The sequence below is a fragment of the Marmota marmota genome, unplaced genomic scaffold, assembly GCF_001458135.2.
Source record: "Marmota marmota marmota unplaced genomic scaffold, marMar, whole genome shotgun sequence".
In the NCBI taxonomy this organism is placed as follows: Eukaryota; Metazoa; Chordata; class Mammalia; order Rodentia; family Sciuridae; genus Marmota; species Marmota marmota.
This window is the reverse complement of record NW_026000241.1, coordinates 23934236-23957030: the sequence shown is the minus strand read 5'-3', so window position 1 is coordinate 23957030 and position 22795 is coordinate 23934236. Positions and strand designations below refer to the sequence as shown.

The window sequence follows — 22795 nt, the reverse complement described above, 5'->3', positions numbered from 1 at the left end:
AACCATCCAAATGGACTTCTAATTGTAGACAGAGAAAGATTTCTGAAATACAGAGATTTGAAAAGTGCAGATAAAAGAGCTACAGAGGATTGGTGTGAAACCTTGACTTTTATAGTGATAAGAGGTGGTGTCTCTTCAATTGAATTTTAAAATAATTGTAAAGTTTATTTTTAGAGCAAATTTTGGGTTTATAGACATATCAAGCAGAAGATAAATAGTTCCCAGGAATCCCCCACCACTGCCCACCTACAGTCTCCCATGTTATTAACATTTGTATCACAGGGATACACTTGTTACAATTGATGAGCCAATTTGATATGTTAACTTAAATTCATAGATCATATCAGCAACATTCTTTATGTTGTGCATTCTGTGGGTCTTGACAAGTATATAATGATACATCCTGCTATCACAGTATCATACAGAACAGTCTCGCTGCCCTAAAATTCCCCCATGCACGATCTCTTGGTCCCTGTTTCTCTTCCTGGCAATCATTGATTTTTCTGCTGTCTCCAGGGTTTTATCTTTTCCAGAATGTCACATAATTGGCATAATAAAAGAGTTTGTTCTGGATTGACTTCTTTCACTTAGCATTATTCAAGTTTCCTCCAAGTCCTTCTGTGATTTCATGCCTCCTTTTGTTTTATATCTGAGTAACATTCCATTGTCTGGATGTACCACTGTTTGTTTATTCATTTACTTACTGAAGGACATCTTGGTTGTTTCTAATTTTTGACAATCATGAATAAAGCTGCTGGAAACATCCATGTGTGGGTTTTTGTATGTAAATACCTTTTCAATTCTTCTGGGTAAATACTGAAGAGTGTGATTACTGGAGCATATGGTGATAGCGTATTTAGATTTGAAAGAAACTGCTAAATTATCTTCCAAAGTGGCTATATACTTTGTATTCACAACAGATAGATTTTTTTTCATCTATTGAATTACACTGTCTTCTATCTATATTTTATTGATTTGCTTAGAAAAGTGTGTGTATTTATGTGTGTGAGTGTTTGTGTGCACATGTGTGTGTGTGACAATTATTTCCAAAGGATTAGAAAATGTCTAAAAAGCAGTGTGGTTGGTAGTATAATGAGCCCCTGAAGATGTCTATGCCAAAATCTATAAATATTCTTTCTATGTTATAGTAAGAGGAGTTTAGGTTGCAGTCAGAATGAAGGTTGCTAACCAGATAAACTTAAAGTAAAGAACTACCCTAGATTATTCCCATAAGCCTAATATAAAAACTAAGGTTTTTTTCCAATGTGGAAGAGAAGAGTCAGAGTTACTATGATACAGTGTGAGAAACTACTGGCTTTAAAGATGGAAGGAGACAAATTGCAGCTAAAGAAAATAGAAAAAGTAAGGAAATAGATTCCCTGAGAGAACCTGCTAACACCTTAATTTTGACTCAGGGAGATTAATTTTGGACTTCTGACCTCCAGAACAATAATAAACTATATTGTTCAAACAATAATAAATTTCCATGGTTCTAAATCCAAGTTATAGTAATTTGTGACAGTAGTTATATGTAGTCTCATCTTCTCAAGAAGATTTTGAATAGGAATAAGGTTGGACTATTCATGATCCACATGTAATTCCAAGACTGAACGACCCAGAATCAAAAACAAATGTCCACACAAAAACTTGTACATAAACAAGTTCATAGCAACATGATTCACAATATCTAGAAATATAAACAACTCAAGTGTCCACTAACGGACCAGTGAATTAACAAAATGGGATCAATTCATACAATGGACTATGATTCAGCCATAAAAAAGAATGAAGTACAAATATATGTTACAATATAGATGAACCCTATGGACATTATGCTAAAGAGGCCAGGCACAAAAAGCCATGGAGAGCATGATTTCCTGTGAAATGTCCAGAATAGAGAAGTCCATAGAGATGAAAGTAGTTAGTGGTTGCTGGGATCTAGGGACAGGAGATTGGAAAAAGGAAGGGATTCCTAATTGAAGAACAAATAAATTTTGAAAATCTGAACTTAGTAACTTTTTTTTTAGAGAGAGAGAGAGAGAGAGAGAGAGAATTTTTTTGATATTTATTTTTTAGTTTTCGGTGGACACAACATCTTTGTTTGTATGTGGTGTTGAGGATTGAATCCGGGCCGCACACATGCCAGGCGAGCGCGCTACCCCTTGAGCCACATCCCCAGCCCATGACCTTAGTAACTTTTAATAGAACAAATTTATTCCTTGTTCATCCTCTATGTCATTGCAAATTAGCAGGGAGCTCTATACCATATCTCCTCTTTCTGGATCCCAGGTTAATAATATAACCATCATTCCAAAATTACTGAGTTCATAGCAAAAGGAATCAATCTTTTAAGGATGGTTATAAACAATTTTATTTTCTGAGCTGGATGTGGTACAAGTTGCTTCTACTCATTTGCTGTAGCTAGTTATATCCTTCACCCAACCAAAGGAAGTCAGCATTACTACCCTTGTCTAGATTGCAGATTGAAAGTTATCTGCTGAATAGCACCGAAGACCACTGAAGCAGACTGAATAAGAGCCCTCAGGTCCTACTTCATGGCACCTGTAAACATTATATTATTGGAAAGGGGTCTTGGAAGATGTGTTTACACAAAGGATCTTGAGACTGGAAGATTATCACACAGGCCCTTAAATGATATAATACGTACTATTGCAAAAGGGACGCAGCAGGAGATTTGACACAGACAGAAAAGGAGGGGCCAGTATGACCATGAGGCAGGCACAAATCAAGCAATGCTGTTACCACCAGAAGTTGAAAGAGGCCAGAAATAATTCTCCCCTCAAACCGCCAGATGGAGTACAGCCTTGTCGACACCTTGATTTCTGCCCAGTGATGCTGATTCGGACTCTGACCTCCAGCACTGTGAAAGAATAAATTTGTGTTGTTTTAAGCCACCATGCTTATAACCATTTGTTATAGTAACCACAGGGAACTCATACAGCTATCCTAATGACTATGGTGGATGTGTTTCAGTCTCTCTCTTTGGAACAAGTAATGGTCCCTTTTGCATAGTTATATAACTACATTAAAGCCAAGCGGAGGAGTTAGACAAAGAAAAACCTAGTAGAGAACCACAGTCAAAAGACTCGACAGTGTGAACTCCCAGGACCAATAGAATTGGGTAACCATTTTTATTAGAATCCCACTGAATTGTCCTCCAGTCTCTAGGAAACTCCCACTGAAAGTCATAGCACTCTTTTTACTGTACATAAGCAGTCCAAGGAAGTGCAGATGCCTGTGATTGGCAAAAGGAGACAGAAGTAGAATGACCATTGGCCCACGGCCCAGATCAGCTGGTCAGCTGGCCAACATAGCAAATGACATCTGGGTAGATCCATGGAATGTGGAGGCCTTTCGTGGGTCTTTCTTGAAGTACCTGGAGAAGGAAATACAGTCAGTATCTGGATTTACTGATCTCAAACAAATGAAACTCAAGCTACTGAGATTTGGGTATTTAAAGATAGTGTATGCCTATAACAAACTTTTTTGGCACGGGAAGTACCAGGGATTGAATTCAGGGGCACTTGACCACTGAGCCACATTCCCACCCCTATTTTGTATTTTATTTAGAGACAGGGTCTCACTGAGTTGCTTAGCACCTCACTGTTGTTGTTGTGGCTGGCTTGGAACTCATGATCCTCCTGCCTCAGCCTCCTGAGCGGCTGGGATTACAGGCATGTGCCACAGTGCCCATCCTCCTATAAGAAACTTTTATACTTTAAATATTAGAAATTATAAAACTTAAGGAAGTCTTGGAGAACATTTAGTACAATCACCTCATTATGCTTATGAAGAAAGTGAGGCTCACAGGTCAGCACATCAAGATCTCCATCTTTAAAATACAGAAATTAAGTGCTATGATTTTAGATGTTGAATAATGTCTCCTGAGGCCTGTATGTTGAAGGCTTGTTTCCAGGTTGGCACTCTTGAAAGTAGTGGAAACTTCAAGAAATGAGGCCTAGTTGGAGGCTTTTAGGTTATTGGGGGCATGTTCTTGAAGTACATTGGGGAACCTGAGCCCCTTCCACTTGTTTTGCCACACATTCCTGCCCTGATGTGCTTCGCCACTGGCACAAAGCAAATGGGGTCAATTAAACATGGAATAGAACCTCCCAAACTGTGGACCAAAATAAACCTTTCCCCTTAATAAGTTGATTGATGTAAATATTTTGTTATAGTAATGAAAGCTGACTACAACAAGTTAAGTAAGGCCCTCATAAGTGATTTTTTAAATAAAGACTTGGGGTTCTAATACATTAGCTCTAGCATTCAAAATTCGAATGACAATAAAAAGAAGAATTAGATCCTTTAAAATTGTGCAAATGAGTTAAAATTGACTAGCATATTTCTTCTCAAAAATGTTATTGGGATTAGAAGAGATTATTATAGAAATGACCATCATCTTTAGGGATTGCTTAATATTAACTATAAAATAGCCAATTCTTTAAGAAGCTTTTTAAAATAAGTCTTGAACATGGTGATAAATACATAGTAAATGAACGGGGAGTGAATGGCCAAACACATTTTTTTAAACTTCTAAAATAAAAGTATATAGTGATAGTCTTTCATCAAAAATGGTTTGTGAAAATATGACTCCATCCTCAAAACATATACAGATCTGGCCACTCCAGACACCTCCACCAGTTCCACCTTGACCTAATCCACCATCATCTTTTGCCTGTGTTATTCCAGAGTCATTGTAAATAGTTCCCTGTTTACACCCAATAATCTATTCTTAATACAACAGCCAGAGGAATTTCAAATATATATAAATTAGATAAGTCACCCCTCTGCTAAAATTTTGTTTCCCCTCAATAGCTTCCCATCTCGGGTGGAGTAAAGTCAGTCCTTACAACAGCCTGAGAGGTTCCTCTGAGCTGGCTGCCCATCACCTCTCTGACTGAGCGCCTCTCTCCTCTCCTCCCCACTCACTCATTTTGGTCTAACCAACAACACTGCTTCTCCCTCTCTTCCTTCCTTCATTCAATGATATTAAACAAGTCCTTCTCAGAGAGCTCAGCCTTGTAATTCCTCCTCACTCAGCTTTATTTTATCCATCGTGCTAATCACCAAATAAAATATATTTGCCTGTGAATTTGTTTATTTTGCTCTTATTCCATTAGAATGTAGATAAAGACTTTGCTTTGTTCCCTGCTCTATCCCTAGGATTTAAGGCAGATTCCAGCATGGAGTGGGAACTCAATAAGTATTTGTTGAATGAGTGCATGAGTATATTCTCACCAGTAGGGAAGCTGATGTATAATATTAATGAGAAATGCAGAGGTAATTTGCCACAAGTCTGTCTTAGTGAAATGACGTCATGAAAGACCTTTCACAGTGCCACGCTCAGGGTGCTGCCTCTTGTCACAGAGGTAGCTACTTCAAGGTTGCAAAATGGCTGCCGCAGTTCTAAACATCAGCCTCTCACAAATATTTGCATTTGATCATTCAGTTATTAAGTAAATATTAGGAGAAAATACTAAGTACCAGGCTTTATTGTATGCATGGAAACATAACCACATAAAAATGAAAAAAGTAGTCCCAATTCTCACAAAGCTTCATTGTAATGCAAAAAGATCAAGAAGAAAGAAGAGAAAACAGCTTTTCTTAGCTTTTTCTTTTAAGAAAAATCTTTCTTGGAAGTCACCAATCAGTCTTCTCCACAGATCAGAATTATGACATGTAAAATAACCCTGTCTGGAAAGAAGCTAAGAAAGCAAGTCTCCAATATTTTCAGCCTCTACCTGGACAGATGGGTTTTGCTATAGGAAGGGAAACATGGGGGTGTGGCTGCTGCAGGGTTTGCTACAAATAGTGCTAAGCATACACAGTCATCCAATATCTGGGTTTTGTTAAAGCATTGAGGTTGGCAAGCATTGCCCTGTGGCTAAAATTTAATATTTATTTCTGAAGATTTTTGTTCCCTATGTTTCTGTCACTTCTTCCAACAGCCTTGATCATACAGCAGCCCCAACATTTGTACAAAAATGCTTTGGAGATTTACCAAGAAATCCTGGATTGCTCCCAGGACTGAGCAATGGCATTTAATTTGCTCACCTGGAAATGACCACAACTCCAGAAATGGCAGAAATGCCATTTCTCCTCATTTATTTATTGGTCAACCAGCAACCTTGAGGCTAAAGATGTGAATATATGTATTGTGTCAGCCTTCTCTATGTGTTCTTCAGGACCAGAGCTGAGTCTCAAACTTCTTTTGTCCAGGGCCACTGCAAGACCAGCTTCAGACTCCTCATGCCCCTTCTCCGTGGGCAATAAAGCAGCAGTTCCATCACCATTGTCCAAATGGCAAATGAGAAGTGATGGTTTGAGTATAGGCTGTCTGGAAAAGAAGAGAAAGAAGCAGCTCTTCTGACAGAGCTGTTCACACTTCTCCTGCACAGCTGGGAGACATTAGCTGAATTTCCCCAGACTGCTCTGCTTTCTGGCATGGGACGTTAAAAACCCTGAGAGCCTCCAAGGTAAGCTGGATTTCTATCATACACATTTAGCAGCTAAACCACCAAAAGTCACTTTCAAAAATTCATGCAAAGCTGCATCTTTACCCAAGGTCAAGAGTTCAACAGAAGTTAGCAAAAAAATGATCTGTGGACAGGAAGTAAGAGGAGACAGAGCATATACTGACAGATTATTTCTGTTCAAGAGCTGCTTTCATTTTGATGGAGTCTGTGTTCATGAATATACATTTTTAAAAAATGGTTCTTCACTACATAGTATGGAATAGTTATTAGAAGAACAAATAATATTTCTATGTATGTAAATATATAAGTAATATCTCTACATATGTCTATTTCTATTCCTGCCATCAAATTCAGTGGATGGGAAGAAAGAAAGGCCAGAGGACCTATATAATTTGTATAAAGCATTTGAAATTTATTAAGCAAATCACTGACATTTTAAGATGCTTTCCTCACCACGTTTATATTCTGCAGTCTGAGAAGCCTCTCTCAAAGGCTGCCAATGATCTTATGCAAAGGTTATATATAAGTTCTATTTAAAACAAAATATGTGTGTAGCAAAATATTTAGTCTTAGTATTTTTTTTGTCAAAGTTATCTTGAATCAGGTGCCTGAAATATTTCTTAAGGAGATTTTTGAAACCCTGTGCTATTTGGAGAGAGAAGACATAGGAAAATGAAAACATCATCTTAGAACAGAAAAGTCTAGACTCTAGTCCCCACCTCATAACAAATTAACGGTGAGGTTTTGAGCATCTCATTTAACCATAAAACTCAAAGTCCTATCCCCTTCACTTTAATTGGAATTTAGTTATAAGTAATTCTGTTTTCCCTAGCATTTATTGATTCATTATCAGCTCTTTACAATAGACAAGAACCCTCTGGATTTTGCATTTATATTCTTCCTTATTCCAAAGGATTCCCAGGTTACTGTATGGAACAACTTATATGACTTTGGTGTTGATTTTAGATTTTAAGTGTTTTTCTGAAATGATATAGCAATTTCAGGATAGATTTTGAAAGTGTTAATTTTAAATTATGTAACCTGTGTGTATAAATATGAAACAATTCCCACTGTTATGTAGGATTATAATATACCAATAAAAATTAGAAAAAACAACACCCAAACCACTCAAATAAAAGAAAATAAATGGGCTAAAACAGAATGTGTCTAGATATTTTTGTTTATAACTTTTACCTAAACACTTTAATCCTGCTCACTTAATGGATCTATATGTACTTTCTTAAATATATATTCAAAAATTTAAAGACAAGCACTCTACATTAATGATAAATCTTACAATATAAGAATAATCTCAAGAAATAATGAAGCCTGCTGGCAAGCTGTCAATTTGAATTAAAAGAAAAAAATCGCATGTCAATGAGTCATATTTTAGCTTTCCTATCTGTGGTTTCTCTTTTTCTAGAACTAGGGATCAATGAAGTAGGCCTAGAACTGGAAAAAGGCAAATGGATGTAGCCCAAGCTTTGTTCCGCTCTCAGAGGAGCATTTTGTCATGTCAATTTTATTTATTGGGACTTATACATAAATGTCATATGTATTCATTTATGTATAAGTCCAATAAATAAAATTTGGACAATGGTGATGGAACTGCTGTTTTATTGCCCACGGAAAAGGGACAATATTCTTTATTTTTAAAAAATATTATGTCCGATCAAAGAGGTTAACCAGGAGCCATGAGACTAAAACTTACCCATGGAATTTATTGGCCTATGATACATCATTAAACTTGTATCATGTTGCTGATACTTAGAAGTCAGTCATTTTACATCAAAAATCTGAATTTCCAGATATCTTGATAATTGGGATGACTGAAAACAGTGAGATCACATTCCCACAGACAGTATTCAAGCGGAGCAATGCACTCAATGCCCTGCTTTGGAAAGACTCATGGTACTAATTCACCACATCCTTACCAACCTCTAATTTTTACCCACCTAGTTTGGATTTCACTTGCCTCCCACTTGGAGGTATTTTGGGGGGTGATTCCTGAGTCTACATATTTAACACCAAACCATACACGTATCTCAGGACCATTACATTCTGGCATGTCAACCAGGATGTGCTCCTGCTCAAAATTAAGCTTTCTGAATTAACCACAGTGGGACTTGGAGGATAGCATTCAGTCTCTTCTACTAAGGGATTGTTTCAGCATTTGGACAGATCCAGCGAATTTGTCCTGCCTTATGTCCTGGGCACACTCAAGAGAAGCCAGCTCTATCTAGGCATAACCTCAGATGCAGACAGGAGAACATCAGCTTTTTCATCATATATCTGAGAACTGATCACAATCTGCTTCTAAATGACAGTTCAGAGTTCCTTCACCCTTTCACACTCTACAGCAGTCTTAGTCAAAATCATAGCTGAGATGAGACATACTGAAGGGTGGTTTGAAGAAGTGTTTTTCAAACTTATTTTTACCACAACCTGAAGTAATAAATGTGTTTGGCAACATGTAAATACACACACACACACACACTCCACACACACAATACACATGCAAGTTTTATGTGGTGGTATCTGCCCTTACTGAATACAAATGCACATTTGTATTGATGATACATATAAATCTATAAAAGCTATTGTTTTATTTTTTAAAGGGCTATTCATAACCTACTATCTTAATTTCACAATTCATAATAATCCAAACCATCCTTGGAGTTTAGAAATCTTGGGTTAAGGAGACATGCTCTAAATTCATCTACTAGGCTTTGTCTGTACTACTTAAATCTTAAGAAAATAACATGCTTATGTGATATTATTTTAGCTACCTATAGACTGACTTCACTAAATTATGAATGAATATTTTCAACAAACATCGTGATGAGAAATGGCCATGTGCTCGCCAAGTGCCCTTTCTTTACAGGGCAACATTCCTTACAACACACAATTTGTTCCTCTCACTGTTCAGGAGAGGTTTAGTTCTTCTGATTGGTACATATTGCTAAGAAATGATTTTTCTAAAACACAAATGTGATGATCTAAAACACAAAAATCATCACTCCTCTGCTTCAAATCATTCCATGGATCTCCTTTAGCATCGCCTTCAAGTGCCTTTGTTGGTGTCCAAAGATTTTTCTGAAAACTTGTGCTGGTAAATACTGCTTATATAATGTTAAAATGCGTAATACTCCAAAACATTGATAGAAAAAAGAGAAAAATATTGAAAGGCTAATAAAAATGTGTAGTGCTAGACTATTTATTATTTTAATATGCCCATATAAAAGCATAAATACGATGCTCATATGTTCAGAAATGTTCTCACTTACTCAATAAAAAGGAAATTTGTAGGCAGGGATCTCAAATCAAAGTCAGCCTTGAGACAGGCTTAGTTTGTTATGAAGTGTTTCAGAATTTTCTTTTGCATACCTTTAGAGGGACATGTGCCTTCTGGTTCACCAACACCAAGTGTTTCCCACTTAGCCTATCACATTCATGTCAGCTACCTGACAGACCCCAAGTGGCTTTGGAATTTATAATTTTTGTTTAGAAAGTTGAAAAACTCCAGGCAAAGTAGTCAAATGGGATTCTTTCATGATGATCTATTTCTCAAATACTGTTTTTGCATCTGCTTTTCATACCTTCTCCAAGTTTGATTCTAAAAGTATCTGAAATTCTAGCAAGGAAAGAAAAAAAAAATACACCACCAACAACCATATTCCTATCAGTCTAAAACACAAATAAAATCTTGGGTACAATCTTGAGAAAAGCATCCACATTGAGATGGTATTTAAGCTGACAGTGGAAGATTTGCATTATTTCTATGCAAAGAAACATACAAAGAATGTTCTAGGAGAAGGAACACAAGTGCAAGCAAAGAGCCTGAGTCAGAAGAGAAGTTGGGGATTAGACCAGTGTGACTGGGGCTTAGTAAGAAAGAAAGAGAACAAGGTCATGTTCAAAGCATTGTATTGAGCTGGAACATGAAGTGCTCCACAGACCATGGTAACGGGTCTGGATTTTTGTCAACATATAATAGGAACTCTTCTAGAATTTGGAGTTAAGGAGTAACATGGTATAAAGTTTGTTTTTAAAGAAATATTCTGATCACTGTGGGAAAAAATGGATTAAAGGAATTGCAGAGGGTTCGGAGAACAACCAGAAGGCACCTCCAGTAAACCAGACCTGGGGGATGATGGTAGCCTGGACCAGGTACAAGTGGTGGAAGTGAGACAAGTAGATGGACTTGACATATATTTTGGATTATACTTGACAGAAATTGCTGGATGTAAAGGTGATATGTAAAAAGGCTGTTTCCCAGGTTTCAGGGAATGGTACTATTTACCATGGGAAAACTGGGAAAGGATAACAGTGTGTGACTGTTTGCAGGGTGCTAAGGGTTTCACTCTGGGTATATTCAATTTGAAATCTGTTAGTTATCAGATCAGCAGGATTCAGAGGAGCTCTAGGCTTGAAATACAGATTTAATATCAGACAGAGTTGAAATTTCAAGCCTTAGTCAGGGTTCAAAGAAAAGAGGAGAAACAAAATCCAACATCAGAAATAGTCCAACATAAGAGCTGGAGTAAAAAGGAAGAGTGGAGTGAGAGGAATGTTGAAAAGAAAGAACTGAAAAGGAAGGAAGAAAGCAAAGAGAATGGGATGTCACCAAAACCATCTAGAAGGATGAAGTTGTCAACCTCATTAAATGATGTTGAGAAGTTACATAAGATGAGGTAGAAATGTAGGCACCAGATTTTGTAAAGTGTAGGTCCTGGTAACTGGAATAAGAGCAGTTTGATGAGTACTGAGTGGTATGAAGTGGTATTTAAGCTGAGAGTTAAAAGCTGAGAAGGGAGTTATACAAAGAACCAAAGAATCTTCTAGAAAAAAAAGGGAACAAGTGCTAACAAAGAGCCTGAACCAGAAGAGAATTTGGAGTGGAATGAAAGCCAGAGAGAAAGGGAGGAAGAGAAAATGTGAGGTATAAACATGATGATGGCATGTGTAGGGATTAACTGAGCTCCTCTGTGAACAGCTGGGGACAACTGTCTACCTTCTCGGGTCACTTAAAGCATCATGAAAATATGAATTCAGGGAACATATTTTCAATATTTATCTTACTTTGAGGATGCTTTTCAATTTGAAGAAGCCAGATTTTCCCTTGATTCAGTGGCTGGTAACGTTTTTCACCCAGCTCTTCTTTTCAAAAGCAGTTTTATGACTTGGCTGTGATCATTCTGCCTGTCAGTATACTTCAGGGCCTGAGGTTATCTCAAGATGGTGTGTTGGAGTCTGTACAAGTTTCATTTATTTAAAACATGGACTTGGTAAAAAAGAGTCTCTTGAGATATCACACCTCCCTTCTCTGGCAGGCATAGGGAGGGGAAATAAATCATACACAGCAAATATCATTTACACCATTCTAACACATTCATAGCGCTCTTACCAAATCCTAACGAAGGAAGAGAGAATGCACATGCAAACGAAAAGTTCAGAAAATGCAAACTATAGAGTTGTTTTAAGAATATATATTCCAGTAAGGAAGTTTAGGGAAAGTTACTAACCACAACATTTTTCTTTTAGTTTGAAGAGATGTCAATATTTAGAATGTTAAAATCTAAAAATAAATGGATTCTGCACAGAAAAAATAAACAAGAAATACTGTTATTTTTGTACTCTTAAATATTTAAGAAATAATAAATAATAATCTCCAAAAATAATGAATGAACTGCATCTTCCAGTAGAATTGCAAAAGTTAGACTTTTAATATTCCTCATTTTAGAAATTCTGAATTTAGCTAGAATACTGCCATTGAACCCAAATACAAATTAAGTCCAAATTTTAAGTGAGGAATTTTATCTTTTGTCCAGGCATGGTGGCACACACCTGTAATCCCAGCAACTTGGGAGACTGAGGCTAGAGGATTGCAAGTTCAAAGCCAGCCTCAGACACCTACCAAGGCCCTAAGCAACTTAAAGACCCTGTCTCAAAATAAAAAGGGCTAGGGATGTTGCTCAGTGGTTAAACTCTTCTGAGTTTAATCCTTATTACAAAAAAAATATTGCCTTTTGAACTTCTTACTCCCTATTACAGGATCACAGAAATATCAACAGGAAGGAATCTTGGAGTTTCCACCTAAAGAAAAGTGGTCATAAACTAAATCAGGATGATATACACAAGTTAAGCAGGTCAATTTCAAGCACAGAAATAGAAGATACCATCAGAAGCCTACCAACCAAGAAAAGCTCAGGACCATATAGATACACAGCTGAGTTCTATAAGACCTTCAAAGAAGAACTAATACCAATCCTCCTAAAATTATTTCCTGAAATAGAAAAAGATGAAAAACACTTCCAAACTTATTTAATAAGGCCAGTTCATGCTAATTCCAAAAACAGACAAAGACATATCAAGGAAAGAAAACTTCAGACAAAGATCTCTAATAAACATAGATGCAAAAATTCTCAATAAAATTCTGGCAAATCGAATACAAAAACATATCAAAAAGGTAGTGCACCAAGATGAAGTGGTATTTACCCCAGGGATGCAAGGTTGGTTCAACATATGGAAATCAATAAGTGTAACTCATCACATCAATAGACTTAAAGATAAGAAGTATATGATCATCTCAAACGATGAAGAAAAAACATTTGACAAAATGTAGCATCCCTTCATGTTCAAAACACTAGAAAAACTAGGGAAACAGGAATATATCTCAACATTGTAAAAGCTATCTATGCTAAGCCCCAGGTCAACATCATTCTAAATGGAGAAAAATTGAAAGTACTCCCTCTAAAAACTGGAAGAAGACAGGATGCCCTCTTTCACCACTTTTATTTAACAGTTCTTGAAACACTAGCCAGAGCAATTAGACAGACAAACGAAATTAAGGGATCCAGATAGGAAAAGAAAAACTCAAATTGGCACTATTTGCTGATGATATGATTCTATACCTAGAAGACCCAAAAAATTCCACCAGAAAACATCTAGAACTAATAAATGAACTCAGCAAAGTATCAGGATATAAAATCAACACCCATAAATCAAAGGCATTTTTGTATATCAGTGACAAATCCTCTGAAAGAGAAACAAAGAAAACTGCCCCATTTACAATAGCCTCAAAAAAATTACCTGGGAATAAACTTAATGAAAGAGGTGAAAGACCTCTACAATGAAAACTACAGCCCACTAAAGAAAGAAATTAAAGAAGACCATAGAAGATGAAAAGATCTCCCTTGTTCTTAGATAGGCAGAATTAATATTGTCAAAATGACCATACTACCAAAAGCCTTATACAGATTTAATCCAATTTTAATCAAAATCCCAATGTCATTCCTCATAGAAATAGAAAGAACAATCATGAAATTCATTTGGAAAAATAAAAGACCTAGAATAGCTAAAACAATCCTTAGCAAGAAGAATGAAGCAGGTGGCATCACTATATCAGAACTTTAACTATACTACAGAGCAATAGTAACAAAAACAGCATGGTATTGGCACCAAAATAGACTTGTACACCAATAGTACAGAATAGAGGACCAGAGACAAACCCACATAATTACAGTTATATTAGAAAAAGGTGCCAAAAACATATATTAGAGAAAAGATAGCCTCTTCAACAAATGGTACTGGGAAAACTGGAAATCCATATGCAACAAAATGAAATAAAGCCCCTATTTCTCACCATGAACAAAACTGAACTCAAAGTGGATCAAGGACCAAGGAATTAAACCAGAGACCCTTCACCTAACTGAAGAAATAGTAGGCCCAAATCTCCATCATGTTGGATTAGGCCCCAACTTCCTTAGTAAGAGTCCTATAGCGCAATATTTAAAATCAAGAATCAAAAAACGAAATGGACTCAAACTTAAAAGCTTCTTCTCAGCAAAAGAAACAACCAGTGAGGTGAATAGAGAGCCTATAGAATGGGAGCAAATTTTTAGCACAAGCATGTCAGATAGAGCACTAATCTCTAGGATATATAAAGAGCTCAAAAATCTTAACACCAAAAAACCAAATAACCCAATCAATAAATGGGCCAAGGAACTGAACAGACACTTCTCAGAAGATGATATACAATCAATTAACAAATATCTGAAAAAATGTTCAACATCTCTAGCAATTAAAGAAATGCTAATCAAAACAACTCTAAGATTTCATCCCACTCCAGTCAGAAAGGCAGCTATTAAGAATACAAACAACAATAAGTGTTGGAGAGGATGTGGGGGAAAAGGCATACTCATACATTGCTGATGAGACTGCAAATTGGTGCAGGCAATATGGAAAACAGAATGGAGATTCCTTGGAAAATTAGGAATGGAACCACCATTTGACCCAGCTATCCCACTCCTTAGTCTATATCCAAAGGACTTAAAACCAGCATACTACAGGGACACAGCCACGTCAATATTTATAGCAGCACAATTCACAATAGCTAAACTCTGGAACCAATCTAGATGCCCTTCAGGGGATGAATGGGTAAAGAAAATGTGGTATATATACACAGTGGAATATTACTTAGCATTAAAAGATGATAAAATCATGGCATTTGCAGGTAAATGGATGGAGTTGGAGAATATAATGCTAAGTGAAGTAAGTCAATCCCAAAATAATAAATGCCAAATGTTTTTTTCTGATATAAGGTGGCTGATTCATAATGTGGATGGCAAGGGAGCATGGGAGGAATAGATGAACTTTAGATAGGGCAAAGGGGAGGGAGAGGAATGGAGGGGGCATGGGGGTAGAAAAGACAGTGGAATGAGATGGATGGACATCATTATCCTAAGTACATGTATGAAAACACAAATGATGTGATTCTACTCTGTGTACAACCAGAGACATGAAAAATTATGTTCTGAATGTATAATATGAATTGAATGGCACTCTGCTGTCATATATAACAAATTAGAATAATAAAAATAGGGCAGGGGATGTAGCTTAGTGGTTGAGTGTTCCTGAGTTCAATCCCTCCTACCAAAAATAAATAAATTAATTAATTAAATGAAGTTTAATAAAAAAAAAAAGGAAAGTTGTCATCCCAATCCCACTTAAAAAGTTTGCTAATGATCCTCTTATTCCCACACAGAATGAATACCATTTTGGAACAGGTCTAATTTGAGTAAAATGTTTACTTTTACTTTAATTCTCTTCCCTTGTGTTGTGACATGGATCAAAACACCTAAATTTTAAAATGCACTATAAAGTCTCTCCATTGAAATGTTTTCTCTTCAAGACAAATTGTTACACTTTTGAAATGTTTGCAGCAGGTGCCTGTGAAAATTATTTTATATTCTATCCACCTAGTGTTTACAGTTATATTCAGAAATGTGTAGGAAGGCAAATCTCTGGATTTATAAGCAGGTCTCTCAATGCTCTAGCTGGGCATATAAGCCTAAAGAGAATTGCTTTTAGGGTCCCTCAGCCATAGTATGATTTGGGGCACATACAGACAAGATTCCCTCTGCCTTGGGCAGCTTTCCCGAGCCTTGAAGGATGGACTTACCATAGATCTTAGGCTCCTCTTTATCCTTGCTGCCTACTTAGGAGTAATAAGTCTGCTTTGCCTGACGTGTATGTTTTGTGTCTTGCTGGATTCATGTAACTGGAAAAGGACCTTTGTAAGATGGTTGTGGTCAACTTTGTCAGTTCCATCTCTTTTGTCTGTCCTCCTGCTGTGGAGGATAGTAAATCAAATACTTTCTTTCCCAGCCTTTCTTGCAGCAAGAAGTGGCCACAAAACTCAGTTTTGACCAAGGAGATAGAGAAGGACATCAACTAGGGGAATTTTGGCAAAGACTTAGAAGGAGAGAGAGATATTTGGAGATCCGCCACCCCCTCCCCCACCCCCAATCCTCTTGCCTAATTTCTGCTTCAAGATTTTGACTTAAATTATTATGAGGATGACATAGCTGAAGCCACTACTTGTATTATTCAACTATGAAGGAAAAATCACTAGAGTCACTAGACTAACCCTGCAACCAGGCTCCTTTAAACTTTTTGTGAAGTAAACTAGTGGTGTCTTTTTGGATTGAATTCAAAGTCAACTGAATTTTCAGTTACCTGAATCTATAAGCATACTGACCAATATAGTAGCCAATGTTATTATTCTTGATTCACATTTAGTTTGTGTAGCCAATGTTATTATTCTTGATTCACTTCAAGCTTAAAATTCTTAAAGTCAAGTGCAGTCATTCTTCAATCTGACCAATGTAGAGGACGGAAGGACTTTATCTTATTTGGTACACTGATATGAATGCAAACTAAATGTTATTATTCTTGATTCACTGATTTAGGGAAATTAAGTAAATATCCCACAGTTGCACACAGGGAAATTGGTAGAACCATGACTCAAACTTTTCTTTTAGTCTCAGAACAAAACTATGATCTCTAGTTTCACAAATCATTTTTTTGTATGTCATGTTTTTCCAATCCTGCATGGTACCAGAGAGCATGATATTGTCATAATTTGTTTCCTCAAAGTACCTCCTAAATGTTATTCTTTTAATATTGTTTTTATTAGTGCATTACAATTATACATAATAGCAGGGTTCATTGTCACATATTCATACATACACCTAACATAATTTGCTTCCATTTCATTGCCCAGTACTTTTCTTTCTTTCCCCTCCTTCTTCCCTGATTCTGTTCCTCTATTCCACTGGTCTCCCTTCTGTTTATTTATTTTAATTTATGCATTTATTTATTGTTAAAATTGGGATTTATGTCGATATATTCCTACATGCATATTGCATAATTTGGTTGGTTTTAGTCTCTGGCACTTCCTATTGATTCTTGTTTTAATTTTATTGATGCATTATAATTATACATAATAGTGGGATTCACTGTAGCATATTCATACAATATGAATATGCTATAGTGAATATAACACACAATACCTCTTCCCTGATTCTTAAAGTCAAGTGCAGTCACTCTTTAATCTGACCAATGTAGAGGATGGAAGGACTTTATCTTATTTAATACACTGATATGAATGCAAACTAAAATTTCAGGAGCTGTTTCCTCAGTCTCATTACCTTCATGTCATTTCATATTATTTTTCCTCCTAATTTCCTTTGACTCTATAATATGTAGATAAAGGAAATAACTTTAGGAAATTAGAAGGGTTTATTTAAAAAGCATTTTCTTCAGTTGTTTAACTTTATACATATATATAGGATAACAAATAATTCTTTCCAATCAAATGAGCATTTAAAGACATTCAGACACAATGATTCCTATATCTCACTTGTTTAAAATTGTCATGATTATCATTAACTGTGTGAATAAGATGTAAGTTGTACAAACATAGTGACTTTTTGTCTCTATACCAAATCGTCAGCATCTTAGCATAGTAGCACATATTAGGCAGTCAGTACACATTGGTTGAATGTAAATGATTCTAAGAAGTTCTTCCTTCTAGTTTAAGTTCTTAAATTCATTTCCCTATATTCTTTGCATCCCAAAAGGAATGACTAAAGATACAGACAGACATTTTGCAAAACCGTAGTTAAGAAATGGATATACTTATACATTTAAATTAGCTCTTTCTTTACTCGATTATTTAGGAAATGTTTAATACCACTCCTTCCACAACTGATAACATTGTTTCCTATCACACTCAGTCTAACCAATTCCTTTTGCACCCTCTGAATGCTGATCTACCCAGAACACATGTTTAATCAATGAATGTCACATGGCATGGAATCCAGAGCTATGCTAAAGCCAGTGAACAGTGAATAAACAAATGAATGAATAAAATCAATATCATTACACTCACAAGTTCTCTTTGATCTTCATCTTCATTTTTGTCTCCTTTCACAGGAGAATTTGTTTCTAAACAAATGATTTTGACATTTTTCTAATATTCTGGGATTTTTTTTTTAAAGTTCTACTTTTGTAGAAATCAAAATTAGTCTGTAAGGTCTGTTTTCTGTCTCTCCTAATAACAGTAACTACCTTTTCTTATCTAATCTTAAAGAATTTCACTAGGTCTCCATGATAGATAACAGCTTTCTGGTTAGCCAAGTAGTCAACTTCATATTTTAATCAGATTTCAGAAGAACATGTAAGTACTCATTGTCATCCGTTTAATCAATTCTCACAACCTTTGTTTAATTATTTTGCTTCCTCTCCCATAGGGAGCTTGTCCTAGTTTTTGGCTTACTTGCCACAATGATTAGGAAAAATCTTTTATGTGTTAAGTTCAATAGAAGGCTAAGAGAAACGTGTCTAAAACATATACAGTTATCAAAAGAGCTTGCCAAAGCTAAAACTAGAAGAGGACTCAGAAAAGAACAAATTATACAAGTGTAGTCCCTCACCTCATAAAAATGATTTCAAAAAAGGAAAACTATGATGTGAGTTTCTCTGAGAACAGACTCAGAAATACACTGCTCTGAATTTCATCTAATATAATGGAGAATTTGAGCATTTGAGGATCCTCTTCATGAGTGACATTTATAACTTGGTTTGCCTGCCAAGTGAATAAAAATGTGAATTTCTTGACCTAGTTGATAAAAAAAAAAAAATCCAGAGTCAGAAACTACACATCTAAAGTCATAAGCTAACAGACCCCAGGTAACTATGGAAACAAAATGATACCCCATCAGTGTGAGAATATTACTGACATCATTTATTGTCAACACATTTCATGAGCTAAACACCTAAATACAAAAAAAAAAAAATTTAAAGACAGCTATTACAGGCTTTGACGTTGGTGTTATGCTTTACTGTGAGGCATAGGTCAAGGTGGTTATGACAAGACACACCACCCTCTGCCAAACAATTGTTTTTATGAAGTATCTGCTGGACATTCTTTATCAGAACAATTTCTAACATCTGACCTAGGCTTTCAGGGCTCTGGTGAAAGATAACTATGCTATCCCCCAAAACATAAAACCCAAATCCATCACTTCCACAGCAGTGAAATAAGGATGGAAGAGCTATAAAAATGAACATGTTCTGGTCAGGCAGAGTGGCACACACCTGTAATCCCAGTGGCTCAGGAGGTTGAGGCAGGAGGATTCTGAGTTCAAAGCCAGCTTCAGCAAAAGCTAAGTGCTAAGCAACTCAATGAAATCCTGTCTCTAAATAAAATGCAAAATAGGGCTGGGGATGTGGCTTAGTGGTTAAATGAATGCCCTGAGTTCAATCCCCAGTTATACCCCTCTATAAGCATTCTTTCTGCTTCCAGATTTTGGACTTAAATTATGAGGATGACATATCTGAAGCCCTTCAAAAAATATGTTCTGTTAGATTTCTATATGAGGCATTAAAGAAAAATAAAAGGTAAGAAAAGTATTGATAACTGATCCAAATAGCTTCAAAATCCAAGGGCATGTATTTGTTTGCCAGGTTCAACTCTCACATTTTTTATTAATTAATTAATTAATTTTAATTATGTATATATGACAGAATTCATTTGATTCATTGTACACAATTGTGACACAATTTCTCACTTCTCTTTTTGTACACGATGTAGCTTTGCACCATACATGCAGTCATACATGTACCTAGGGTAATGACGTCCATCTCATTCCACCATCTTTCCTGCCCCCATATACCCTCCCCACTCTTCCTTCCTCTTTGCCCAAAGTTCCTCCATTTTTCCCCATGTCCTGTCTCCATTATGGATCAGGATCCACCTATCAGAAAGAACATTTGGCCTTTGTGTTTGGGGGAGTGGCTTACCTCACTTAGCATGATATTCTCCAACTCCATCCATTTACCTGAATATGCCATGATTTTATTCTCTTTTAATGCTGAGTAATATTCCATTGTGTATATATACCACATTTTCTTTACCCATTCATCTGTTAAAGGGCATCTAGGTTGGTTCCACAGTTTAGCTATTGTGAATTGAGCTGCTATAAACATTGACGTGGCTGCATCTCTATAGTATGCTGATTTTAAGTCCTTTGGGTATAGATGGAGGAGTGGGATAGTTGGGTCAAATGGTGGTTCCATTCCAAGTTTTCCAAGGAATCTCCATTCTGCTTTCCATATTGGCTGCTCCAATTTGCAGTCCCACCAGCAATGTTTTAGTGTGCCTTTTCCCCACATCCTTGCCAATATTTGTCTGTGTTCTTGATAACTGCCTTTCTAACAGGTGTGAGATGAAATCTTAGAGTAGTTTGGTTTGCATTTCTCTAATTACTAGAGATATTGAACGTTTTTTCATATATTTGTTGATCAAATGTATATCTTCTTCTGAGAAGTATTTGTTCAGTTTCTTGGCCCATTTATTGATTGGGTTGTTTGTTTTTATGGTGTTAAGTTTTTTGAGTTCTTTATATATCCTGAAGATTAGTGCTCTATCTGATGTGTGTGTGGTAAAAAATTGCTCCCAAAATGTAGGCTTGCTTTTCACCTCATTGATTGTTTCTTTTGCTGAGAAGAAGCTTTTCAGTTTGAGTCCATCTCATTTATTAATTCTTGATTTCATTTCTTGTGCTTTAGGAGTCTTGTTAAGGAAGTCGGGGGCCTAATCTGACATGATTAAGATTTGGACCTACTTTTTCCTCTGTTAGGCACAGGGTTTGTGTTTTAATTCCTTGATCCACTTTGAGTTGAGTGTTGTGCATGGTGAGAGATAGGGTTTTTTTTTTTCGTTTTGCTGCATATGAATTTCCAGGTCTTCCATCACCATTTTCAACCCTCACATATTCTTGATGTGAACAGAAATCTAGACAATGTCTTTGTAGGGTAATTTAACCAAATCCATTAAAATTTAAAGTGTACATTCTCTTTGAGCAATTTTATTTTTAGTATATACAACATATATAATTCACATTTTCAAAGTTGTGTATGTACTCTTTATAAGCATGAAACATTGAAAACACCATGAATGTCCATCATCACAGAACAGATTAAATAAATTATGGTATATACTCCAGTGGAATAGTACATGTCCTTAGAAAGTATGAATGATATGAAAAAATCACTAAATTAATTGAGAAAGGAAAAAAATATATAGTTTTTTTCTCCCTTCTTGTAATCACACTGGAATTCTCTAAGAAGAGGTACACAATCAGGTGGCTGTAACTGTGTTGGGAAAGAGAAACTGGAAGACATGGGAACAGGGAAGAAATGAATGAAGAAATGCATTTCATTACACAACAGATTAGATTTTTAATATGTCTATGTATTCCTAGTTTAAAAATAATTTTAAACGTATGAATTGCTATATTCAGAACATATTAGATAACAGCAAATGATCTCTGTTTTAGCTAAAAGAGATCCTTATTACTTTGAATACTAATGATTCACATTAGAGACTTATGAGCTGTTATTTGGTGGGGGAGTACTGTGGGTTGAATTCAGGGGCACTAGACCACTGAGCCACATCCCCAGCCCTATTTTTTAATTTTATTTAGAGACAGGTCTCACTGAGTTGCTTAACACCTTACTTTTGCTGGGGCTGCCTTTGAATTTGCAATCCTCCTGCCTCAGCCTGCCAAGCTGCTGGGATTACAGGTGTGCAACACCTCATCTGGCAAGAGCTATTTAAATATGAACAATATATACTCTTCCTTCCACTTTTCTCCCAACAATGATATAAATAATATAGATTAGAGCTTTCTACCCTGAGGACCACAGAGGAGTTAGAGATCTCTGAATTTGGGTGGGAAAAAAATTTAAACATTATTTCTCCTAACATCTACTGAAATTTAGCATATCGTTCAATTATGAATATAACAATAATCCATAGTTGTGTTATAATTTTTGTGATTTTATTACTAATGAAAAAATACATTTTTATATCAAAATTGTTCCTCCTATCTGGAAATTGTGACACTTGACCTTATTACAAATTACTATAGTTATATATCTAATAACTATAATTATTAGGTCAATCAGTGGGTCTTGCTACTTAGGTGGTAATAAAGCACATATATATCAACCATTAATTGGATTTTAATAATATTTCATTAATTGTATTGCAACATAAATGTTTTTATTTATAATGCTTTGTCTTTTATTTTATTAATTTAAAAGCATTATTCTGAAAAGATTTACAAAGGGGTCAAAGGAACAATCAAAATTAAAAACACTGGAATAGAGTGAAGCAGACTTTCTTAAAAAGAGGTCAACTAAAATCAAGTTTCACCTCTGGAGAATCAACCCTGGAGAATCTAGCAGGCTGGTAGAAATCTTGGAATTGAAAAGACATGGAGATGGGGAGCAGGGTGAAGGGGGGCTACAATATAGTCATGGGAGAAGTAGCTGGAAGAAAGACTTTACCTGGTGCTCTTGCTTCTCATCCACATTGCCTCTGAAGGGTCACTGCTGCAGGCTTGATGGGCATTTTGAGATCAACATCCACAAAAGAAGCC

The 22795-nt window shown here is 36.0% G+C and overlaps 1 long non-coding RNA gene across 1 annotated transcript in view; it reads right to left on the bottom strand.

The window, feature by feature from the left end:
- Positions 1 to 2346: 2346 nt before the first annotated feature.
- LOC125613725 overlaps positions 2347 to 22795 on the bottom strand; it is an 86306-nt gene continuing 65857 nt past the window's right edge. Inside the window, exon 3 of the long non-coding RNA XR_007344279.1 lies at positions 2347 to 3397. This is a non-coding gene — a long non-coding RNA (uncharacterized LOC125613725). The remainder of the gene's footprint in view (positions 3398 to 22795) is intronic.